Source organism: Mastigoproctus giganteus, chromosome 6, assembly GCF_048544385.1.
Source record: "Mastigoproctus giganteus isolate SK-2022 chromosome 6, ASM4854438v1, whole genome shotgun sequence".
In the NCBI taxonomy this organism is placed as follows: Eukaryota; Metazoa; Arthropoda; class Arachnida; order Uropygi; family Thelyphonidae; genus Mastigoproctus; species Mastigoproctus giganteus.
In genome coordinates this window covers 20,108,147-20,117,109 of record NC_143580.1, presented here as the reverse complement: position 1 = coordinate 20,117,109, position 8,963 = coordinate 20,108,147, and positions in this window count along the sequence as shown.

Genomic DNA, 8,963 nt, shown 5'->3' with positions numbered 1-8,963 from the left:
ACCTGTTCGCAGCATTCAAGGCATGGCCTGACCATTGCCTTACAGAGAGAAACCTCCTTTTCCCTAATAGCAAAATTCCTATACATATATCATTTACATGACCCGTACCGGCAGCCTGTCTTCACTACTCAGAAAACTTCATATCTGACTGCACAATTACTCCCAGGTCTTTTTCATTTTCTACCACCTTAAGTGTAGTACCATACAGTTGGTACGTTTCTTTTCTCTGGGGTTACTTCTACCCATATGCAGTACTTTGCATTTGTCAAGGTTAAACTTCAGTTGCCACCTCTCAGCCATCTGCCCAAATTTTCTAGATCCTGTTGCTTTCCTGAAATCCAAATATATGATATCAAAATTATTTTTTGCATCCAGTTCCTTTGTAACACACCTTTGTAGCACACTACCATTACTGTCATTAACAACCCTGCCAACGTTTGTATCATCTGCAAACTTCTACACTAAGCCTAATATACCTTCATCAATATCATTGATAAATATACAAAACAACAGTGGACCCAACACCGAACCCTGTAGAACTCCGCTAATAACATTAGTCCAGGAAGAGCAGCATCCATTGATTAACACCCTCTGTCTTTTCTCACTCAACTATCCTTTTATCCATTGTAGCATTAACAACCCTGTTACAACCCAATTTACGATTAATACCATTCTGGTCCAATTTGTACAGAAGTCTTCCATGTGAAACAGTGTCAAACGCTTTCTTGAAATCCCAGTATATGATATCAAAATTATTTTTTGCATCCAGTTTCTTTGTAACCACATCATAATAACCAATAAAAATTGTCAGACAAGACTTTCCCTTAACAAACCCATGCTGTGTCTGAATTATTGCTGCAGTCTTGTCTTGATGATCCTGAAATGCATCTTTAACCAGTGAATCCATTATTTTACCCGAAACGGAAGTTAAACTAACTGGTCTCTGATTACTCGTGTCACCCTTCGATCCCCCTTTGAGAATTGGGGATACATTTACACATCTCCAGTCCGTGGGGACCTCCTTTGAGTTCAAGGATGCTGTCATAATTATGGCTAAGGGTTTGCTTAGTTGCTTTGTCGCCTCTTTTAATATAACTGGATAGATCCCATCCACCCCAGTTGCCTTTCTTATGTTTAACTTGAGCAATTTCTCCTCCACTTTACTCTCAGTTATTACAAAATCGTTAAGTACCCTGCTACAATTTGATAACCTTATGGCATTTTCAAACCTTAATAACTCCTCATGTGTGAATATAGATGCAAAATACTCATTCAGTTTGTTTGCTATCTGAACAGGATCATCAACAGTCGAACCATCGATATCAAGTGGACCAATCAGATTCATCCCCTTCTTTTAGAGTTTATATAAGTAAAGAAATCCTTGCTGTTTTTCTTAGCATCCTTTGCCAAAGATTTCTCGTAATCTGCCTTCGCCTGCCGAACGTGCTTTGTGACTTGATTACGGACTTATAGCTTATATCTGCCATAGGCTTCTGTGTCGCCTGATAATTTATATGCATCCTATCATTTTTCTTCTCTGTCACGAGTCTTGAACAATATTTCTTAATAGGTATGAAATTTTTAGTAGCATCCACGATTAATTCCTTGAATGCTTCCCACTTAGAATTTGTTGTTGGTAACATCATCAGTTGATCCCACTGAATAGAATTTAAAAACTGTCTGAGACCACAATACTCACCTTTACGGGAGCAAAGACCCTTTCCTTTACCCCTGATGGTAATTATATCTTTAAGTAAATTGCACATCGGTACATTGTGATCACTGCCACCTAGTGGTTCATTTATCTGCAAATTCTTAATACACGAATGATCACTGCTGATAACAAGATCAAAGTCTTTTTTCCTCTCTCGTTGCGGGTCATTCTGCAGATAAATTAAGAAAATATACAAGGATCCATGTAGTAAAGAAAGTGGTAGTACAAAATTCTATATAACAGACTGAAATGCAAAGTTAAACAATCTGGTATAAGATGAAGAGCCTCAGTCGGAACCGTTTGACACGATTAATATCAATAACTTTAAGAACTGTACTGAGAACACTTTCCGAGTGTTAAATTTTTGGAGAGCACTGAAAATTCAATTTTGTGTTACAGAATTTTCAAATGGCTGAAAAATTAAATTTTATGGTACGTTCATTGCTTTGCCTTTTATTCTCCTTTCCGTTCTAGTGACTTTCGAAATCATATCATACCAATGATCATTCTTTATATTTTCCGAGGACTATTTAACTTGGCTACAAATTTCAAGTTTCTGTCCAGGTGTATCCTAAACACTTTTAAGTTTTTACCGACTGCAAACTAACATGTTCATTCGAAACGTGCGGATGCCTGTTTTACCAATACGTTTCGGTTTAGTAAAATAATCTTTATTTTGATCTAGACACTGCCAGTTTGGGTGGGTTACACCATTCACTAAACTCATTTAAAGGTCATTTGTCTGTTTTTCCAATTGTGGCCACGCATTTCCTTCAACAACATGACCAAGTTATCTGCATATTTGAAACTCTTCTGTGGCCAGTCCACCAAGACTAGATTATACATTAGCTTTAAAACTATTTAAACTGTTTATTAGGATCACAAAAAATGTAAATTCAACTATCCATGTGTACTGTGTCTGTAAATCGAGTGTGTTCTCTGATCGATTTGCCTGTTTTGCTGGACGAAAAAGCCCAGTTTTTGGGCGAAAAATCCTTGCTATCTATGACTGAGACCGACTAACACAGCCACGGAGTGAAAAGAGCCCATTAAAGTTCCTTGCGTCACTTGTATATTAATCTAGTTGCCCTTCTCTATATTCAGTGCAAGATTTACATATGGTCTGAGCGGGCTGCAGTCCAGGGCCTCATGATCTAGGGGGACCTCGGCCTCCTGCCAAAATAAATTTTAAAAAATTTACCATTATTTTTATTTCATTTGTAACGATAAACATGAGGGGCGTATCTAGGCCAAAATAATGCGTAAGTAGTAAGGAGTGGGCTAGAAAATCAGAGAGTCTTATAATGGGAGATTTTAATTTCCCAGATATTGACTGGAATTTGGGGACTGGTTACTCACACACTAGCAGGGCTTTTGTGGATTTATTGGATGATTGTTTTCTACATCAGCATGTTCAAGAGGCAACTAGAGGGAGTAATACTCTTGATTTGATTATCAGCAGTGATTCTTCATGCATTAAGAATCTGAAGATAAATGAACCACTAGGTGGCAGTGATCACAGTGTGCTGAAGTGGGATTTACTCAAAGACGTAACTACCATTAGGGGTAAAGGGAAGGGTTATTGCTTCCGTAAAGGCGACTACGATGGACTCAGACAGTATTTAAATTCTATACAGTGGGACCAACTGATGATGTTACCAACAGCAAATTCAAAATGGGAAGCATTCAAAGAACGTATCTTGGAAGCTACTAGGCTTTACATACCAACTAAGAAATATTGTTCAAGGTTTAGGCCAAAATGGATGTCAGATGAACTAATGAGGCATATGGCAGAGAAGAAAAATGCATGGGATACTTACAAATTAACACATGACACAGAAGCCTATGATAGATACAAGTTGATATGCAACCAAGTTACAAAGGAGGTTAGGCAGGCGAAGGCAGATTACGAGAAATCCTTGGCAAGGGATGCAAAGAAAAACAGCAAAGAGTTCTTTACTTATGTAAACTCTAGAAGGAAGGGGATGAATCAGATTGGTCCACTTGATATTGATGGGTCAACTGTTGATCATCCTGCTCAGGTAGCTAACAAACTAAATGAATATTTTGCATCGACATTCACACATGAGGAGTTATTCAGCGAGGGGAATGCCAGAGGTGTATTCAACTCTAGCAGTAAGCTACAGAATCTTGAAATAACTGGGAGTAAAGTGGAGGAGAAACTGTTGAAGATAAATACAAGAAAGGCACCCGGGGTGGATGGGATCTATCCAGTTATATTCAAGGAGGCAGCAAAGGAAGTAAGCAAACCCTTAGCCATAATTATGAGAGCTTCCTTGGACTCAGGGGAGGTACCCATAGACTGGAAATGTGCAAATGTGACCCCAATTCACAAAGGAGGATCAAAGGCTGACACAAGTAACTATAGACCTGTGAGCTTAACTTCTGTTCCAGGAAAATTAATCGAGGCACTGGTTAAAGAAGCACTGCAGGATCATTTAGACAAGACTTCAGTTATAGCTCAGACACAGCATGGTTTTGTTAAGGGGAAGTCTTGCCTGACCAACTTGATTGGATACTACGATGCAGTCACAAAAGAACTGGATGCAGGGAATAACTTTGATATTATATACTTGGATCTTAGAAAGGCTTTTGATACTGTTGCACATGGAAGACTGCTGCACAAATTGGAGCAGTGTGACATTGGAGGCAAATTGCTGCTATGGATAAAGGGGTGGTTGAGTGGGAGAAGACAGAGAGTAGTAATCAATGGACACTGCTCATCGTGGACTAATGTTATTAGTGGAGTCCCTCAGGGCTCAGTGTTGGGTCCATTATTGTTTTCTGTATTTATAAATGATATTGATGATGGTATATCAAGCTTAATGTCCAAGTTTGCAGATGATACAAAGGTTGGCAGGGTTGTCAAGGACACTACTGACACTACACTGCTGCAACAGGATCTGGAACGGTTGAGCAGATGGGCTGAGAGGTGGCAAATGAAGTTTAACATTGGCAAATGTAAAGTACTACACATGGGAAACAGCAACCCCAGAGCAACGTATGAACTCTGTGGTACTACACTGACAGTGGTAGAGAATGAAAGGGACTTGGGGGTGATTGTGCAGTCAGATATGAAGTTCTCTGAGCAGTGCAGACGGGCTGCAAGAGTAGCTCATGGAGTATTGTCAATGATATACAGGAATTTTTCCAGCAGGGATAAGGAGGTGATTATTCCATTGTACAAGGCAATGGTCAGGCCACACCTAGAGTACTGTATACAGGTCTGGAGGCCTCATTTCAAGAAGGATGTAGAGCTGCTGGAACGAGTACAGAGAAGGGCAACAAGATTAGTGAATGGAACAAAGGGGTGCTCTTACGAAAAAAGGCTTAAGTTTTGCAAATTACAGTGTCTGGAGACTAGGCACCAGTGAGGTGATCTGATAGAGGTGTATAAAGCCTTGAATGGTTTAAGCATGCTCAATGCTGATGGGATTCTTCCTCTAGCTCAGAAAAATCACCTGAGAGGGCATAAATTCAAATTGAGGAAAGACAGATGTAGGATAGACGTGCGGAAATTTGCCTTTAGCCAGCGGGTGGTTGGTTGGTGGAACAGACTGCCATCCCTTGTGGTGGAGGTTGATAGCCTAAATAAGTTTAAGGCTCAGCTGGACAGGTATTTTGAACGAACAGAGGGGTGAAGTGGAAGTGGGTTTTTTTTTTTTTTTTTTTTTTTTTTGGCTGATGCTGCATAAGCTTGCTTTCTTGCATCAAATGCCTCTACTAATGCTAAAAAAAAAAGTACAAATCCAAAATTCAGGAACACATTGATGGGAGTGCAGAACGCACTCGCCCTTGAATCCTTGATTTTACTATCTAGGCCCAGTTGCTTATTAACAAACACGTGACGTACGAGTCTATGACTACATAAAGGTTACACAAGTGCGTACTTACTGTTTAGTAAAGTTCGTGGAGGTTTTAAAGCCACTCAGAATCAAATGATAAAGTCAGCTATGAAGCAATACAAGTGTTCAGATCACTGTCTATCATTATAGCGTACGTTTTGAGAACAAGTGAGGATTCTTTTATATCAATGTGAATCGCAGTAATATTTAGTTTTGATTTTTTGTGAAAATAATAATGAGTAAGGGATATGAAAATGGTGCTAGTAAACGAAAGCTACAAAAAGAACAGAAGGAAATACTCAAGCGTTTAAAGCCAATCACGTCATATGGCTTTGTACAGCAGGCAGAAAAGGCCCTACATAATCCCTCAGATACAGAACATTCGTGTTTATAAACAGAAGAAAATCAAGTAGACTACACTGAACAACAACCAGTTTATATATAGAACACAGCCTCCCAAGAACTTCAAGGCGAACTGTTGCCAGCAACTACCACTACAAGTATAGAAACATCTGAAGAAAGTGACAATGAAATGACAGGACCTACAGCCAAAGAATTAACACAAGGCGCTGAAGGAACATGCTATGAGATAGTTACACCAAAATAAACAGTTCAAGCTCAAAAACTTAAAAGCAGTTCAAGCTCATAAAGACGTCTTAAAGACTTGGAAAACAAAGAAAATTATCTCACCGAAAACCCTAACATTGCAGACACAAAAATACGAACTGTTCATGCCAATAGTGATTTCAGAGACAATGACGTAGGCTTATGGACCACATTGAGTAACGAGGATATATCAATTTGGATTGAGAAAGGTCCATCGGAATGTCAGCATTGGGATGGACCATTTACCAATTCGAATCGAACATACAAAAACCAAGCCAGGTTCTGCTCAAAGAATTTATTCCATTCCACCAAAGTAAATGGAGAAACCTACCCTCGAGAAGGGTTAGTGTATTCTCCACAAAAGGAAAAATCTGCAGTTTTATGTGCAAACTTTTCTCTAACCAAGCTACCTCAACTACAGCTTTAGCTTCTACTGGATTCGATGATTGGCATCATGCTTATTTTGTTCAAACCCAAGGAAACTCTAAAAATCATATGAACTCTATGCTAACATACTTAACATGAAAGCGTGGTCAAACGCTCATATCAAAACTCGAATAGCAAATCCTTGAAATGTCCAGTAGTAACACTCACTGTCCAGTTGCTAGCCTTTCACAACACTAGGAATGGCTGAAGAGCACTTGGCCAGAAGCAACGAGAAAATTTTTCCAAGAAATGCTGTCATAGGCACCAGCGAAATCAACTGGTTGTTGGTGCATCAGCAACTTACTGTTTGTTGAACGAAAATTACGAGTTTCCGGAAGTAAAAAAAAAAAAAAAAAAAACGCTACCTTAGCCTGAGCCGACTAAATCACACTGCAAAAAAGGCCTATGAAAATTCCTCATCATAGATGAGATTCGAACTCTTATTTTTTACCCATGAGGGCTGCACAATCGGCAAGTACCCCAATTACGAACATTGATTTGGAACTCTTTACTCTTCAAGTATTGTATGCAACACCCGTTCTGTTGTACCTTAGTCTCTGCAGGTGTGCACAGTTGTATCGTCACCATCCTCCCCACACCAGGTGAAAAAGGCCCGGGTTCTAATCCCGTCGATGACTCGAGGAACTTTAATGGGCTTTTTTCACTTCGTGGCTGAGTTAGTCGGTCTCAGGCATGGCAGCAAGGTTTTTCCACAGAAACTAGGGTTTTTCGTCCAGCAAAACAGACAAACCGCCCATAGAGCACATGCAATTAGCAGACATAAGACACAGCATGGTAGATGAATTTAATTATCCGGGTGGCCTAAAAATAAGTTTTTTTATTTTTTTCCGTACCTTAAATGTCTGTGTGGAAAAACTTTCCACATTTTTCAGCGTGGAAAAACTTTCCCCAAACAGTGTGGAAAAAGCCAGACTTCTAATCTCGGCGATGACCTTTTTTGGGCATTTCTCCCTTCGCAGCTGAGTTATCGGTTTTCAGGAATGGACAGCAAGGTTTTTCATTATCACTAGCATTAGTAGAGGTATGTGATGCAAGAAAGCAAATTCACACAGAATGAGCCAAAAAACTCCTACTTCACTCCAAAAGTTGTCTAGAATTTGAGCTGTCAACTTCCACGATACACGGAAGCTCGTTCCAGCAACCAACCACCTGCTGGCTGAAGGAATATTTCGGCACATCTATTGTACAACTGTCTTTCTCAATTTGAATTTATGGCCCCTCAGGTGTGTAATCTGAACAAGAGGAACAATCTATCAGCATTGAGCTTGCTCAAACCATTCATGGCCTTATACACTTCAATCAGATCACCTTGCACATGCCTAGTCTCCAGATGCTAATTTTCAGAACTTAAGCCTTTTTGGTAAGAGAAACCCTTTGTTGCACACACACACACCAATCTCGTTGGCCTTCTCTGTACTCATTCCAGCAGCTTTACATTCTTCCTGAAATGAAGCCTCCAGACCTGTATGCAGTACCGAAGGTGTTCTGACCATTGCCTCAATCATCTCCTTATCTCTGCTGGCAAAATTCCTGAATGTCATCCTCAAATACCAGCTATGGCCCATAAGTGTAGGAATCCTAAGTGAAGTGTTCAGAGACAAGCAGATTGATTGTAGATTGGACTAACTAAAATTAACTCTCTCCCTTTCACTGGTCACAGTAAAACCCAGATGTCACTTTGTTATTCTGGTTTTAGGTGATAGCAACTGAAGTTATAATGAAACATTGTATATTATTTATAGAAGTGTGTGTTCATGGGCTGAAAAATCTACACTAACCAATGGCCATATCTATAATCATGTGTTATTGGGTTTATTAAGAAAAATGGCCAAGAGGCATTACCACATAACTGAGAAACTAAAACAACCTGAAATGTATTTGCCACTATCATTCCAACAATGCTATTCAATTCTTACAACACATGTGGAGGTGGATAATTTTGTTACAAAAATGGTGGTGAGTGCATGCATGCATGCATGCGCACACACAAACCTTGGTGCCTTTTTTCATTTACTTTTATTGCATTTCATTTTTAGGAACAACTTGCATTATATAATGGGCATTTTAATCTTCAGGTGTGAATACACTGATTTGCTTTTTTTGTGTGAGCTCTGGGAAGTACAAACATAGATCTATAGTTTTGAAGGTCATTTAGCATTAGCATTAGTAGAGGCATTTGATGCAAGAAAGCAAGCTTATGCAGCATCAGCCAAAAAAAAAAAAAAAAAAAAAACCACTTCCACTTCACCCCTCTTGTTCGTTCAAAATACCTGTCCAGCTGAGCCTTAAACTTATTTAGGCTATCAACTTCCACGACAAGGGATGGAAGT